Raw genomic sequence first — 2,461 nt, forward strand, 5'->3', positions numbered from 1 at the left:
TTCATGAAACTTACAGTGGCCTTAGATAGATCAGAGATTAGATTTGCTAAATTAGAAGCGTTTTGTCCAGAGTTCTCTGTCTGTTGCTGAGTTGATGATGGAAAAGGCTTGCTATTGCTAAACCTGTTTCTTCCACCATTATTAAAGCCTTGTTGAGGCTTTTGATCCTTCCATGAGAAATTTGGGTGATTTCTCCATGTTGAGTTATAGGTGTTTCCATAAGGTTCACCTAAATAATTTACCTCTGCTATTGCAGGGTTCTCAGGATCATAGGCTTCTTCTTCAGAAGATGCCTCTTGAGTACTGTTGGATGCAGCTTGCATTCCATGCAGACTCTGAGAGATCATATTGACTTGCTGAGTCAATATTTTATTCTGAGCCAATATGGCATTCAGAGTATCAACTTCAAGAACTCCCTTCTTCATAGGCGTCCCATTACTCACAGGATTCCTTTTAGAAGTGTACATGAACTGGTTATTAGCAACCATGTCAATGAGTTCTTGAGCTTCTGCAGGCGTTTTCTTTAGGTGAATGGATCCACCTGCAGAAGTGTCCAGTGACATCTTTGATAGCTCAGACAGACCATCATAGAATATATCCAGGATGGTCCATTCTGAAAGCATGTCAGAAGGACACTTTTTGGTCAACTGTTTGTATCTTTCCCAAGCTTCATAGAGAGATTCACCTTCTTTCTGTCTGAAGGTTTGAACATCAGCTCTAAGCTTGCTCAGCTTTTGAGGAGGAAAGTACTTGGCTAAGAAAGCCGTGACCAGCTTATCCCAAGAGTTCAGGCTGTCTTTAGGTTGAGAATCCAACCATAATCTAGCTCTGTCTCTTACAGCAAAAGGGAAAAGCATGAGCCTGTAGACTTCAGGATCTATTCCATTAGTCTTAACAGTATCACATATCTGCAAGAATTCAGTTAAGAACTGAAAAGGATCTTCAGATGGAAGTCCATGAAACTTGCAGTTCTGCTGCATCAGAGAAACTAATTGAGGTTTCAGCTCAAAGTTGTTTGCTCCAATGGCAGGAATAGAGATGCTTCTTCCATGTAAATTGGAATTAGGTGCAGTAAAGTCACCAAGCATCCTCCTTGCATTATTATTATTTTCGGCTGCCATCTCCTTTGCCTGTTCGAAAATTTCTGAAAGATTATCTCTGGATTGTTGTATTTTAGCTTCTCTTAATTTTTTCTTCAGAGTCCTTTCAGGTTCTGGATCTGCTTCCACAAGAATGTTCTTATCCTTGCTCCTGCTCATATGACAAGGAAGAATGGCCAGGAAAATGATAATAATAATAGAGATCCTCTATACCACAGTATAGGGATCCCTTTGTAAGTAAAAGAAGAAGGGGAGATAAAGGATGTGATGTAAAGGAAGAAACACAACTGTGAGGATTGGAATGTGAGATGAGATGTTAGGATATGAATGAATAAATAGAATGAGATGGGGGAGGAATAATTTTCGAAAATTATTTTGAAAAAGAGTTAGTGATTTTTGAAAATTGGTTTTTGAAAATTAGTTAGTATTTTTCGAAAATTTTTTTGAAATAAAAATAAAAATAAAATAATTAGTTAATTAAAAAGAAATTTTTGAAAAAGGGGGAGATATTTTTCGAAAATTAGAGAAAGAGAGTTAGTTAGGTAGTTTTGAAAAAGTTAAGAAACAAACAAAAAGTTAGTTAGTTAGTTGAAACAAATTTTGAAAAGATAGGAAGTTAGGAAGTTAGAAAAGATATGTTGAAAAGATATTTTTGAAAAAGATAAGATAAGAAGATATTTTTGAAAAGATATGATAGAAATTAGTTTTGAAAAAGATTTGATTTTTAAAATCACAATTAATGACTTGATTCATAAGAAATCACAAGATATGATTCTAGAACTTAAAGTTTGAATTTTTCTTAACAAGCAAGTAACAAACTTCAAATTTTTGAACCAAAACATTAATTGTTTAAGTTATTTTCGAAAATTATGATTTAAAATGAGAAAAAGATTTTTGAAAAATATTTTTGGAATTTTCGAAAATAACTAAGAATTTTGAAAAAGATTTGATTTTTGAAAAAGATTTTGAAAAAGATAAGATTTTGAAATTTGAAAATTTGATTTGACTCATAAGAAACAACTTGATTTTAAAAATTTTTGAAAAAGTCAATCCAAATTTTCGAATTTGATGAGAGAAAAAGGGAAAGATATTTTTTTGATTTTTGAAATTTTTATGAAAAACATGAAAAGTATGCAATGCATGAAATTTTTAGATCAAAACATGTGATGTATGCAAGAATGCTATGAATGTCAAGATGAACACCAAGAACATTATGAATGTCAAGATGAACATCAAGAACATAATTTTGAAAAATCTTTAATGCAAGGAAAATATGCAAGACACCAAACTTAGAATTCTTTAATGCTTAGACACCAAGAATTCAAGAATGCATATGTTAAACATGAAAAGACACAAAACAA

At 32.7% G+C, this 2,461-nt stretch overlaps 1 non-coding gene across 1 annotated transcript; it reads left to right on the forward strand.

Moving 5' to 3' along the window:
• Nucleotides 1-617: 617 nt before the first annotated feature.
• LOC148551137 (small nucleolar RNA R71) lies at nt 618-725 on the forward strand. Its single transcript, XR_015893806.1, has one exon. It is a non-coding gene; the product is annotated as a small nucleolar RNA R71 (small nucleolar RNA).
• Nucleotides 726-2,461: the final 1,736 nt, after the last annotated feature.

Source organism: Arachis ipaensis, chromosome B7 (assembly GCF_059453495.1).
Source record: "Arachis ipaensis isolate K30076 ecotype BB chromosome B7, ASM5945349v1, whole genome shotgun sequence".
In the NCBI taxonomy this organism is placed as follows: domain Eukaryota; kingdom Viridiplantae; phylum Streptophyta; class Magnoliopsida; order Fabales; family Fabaceae; genus Arachis; species Arachis ipaensis.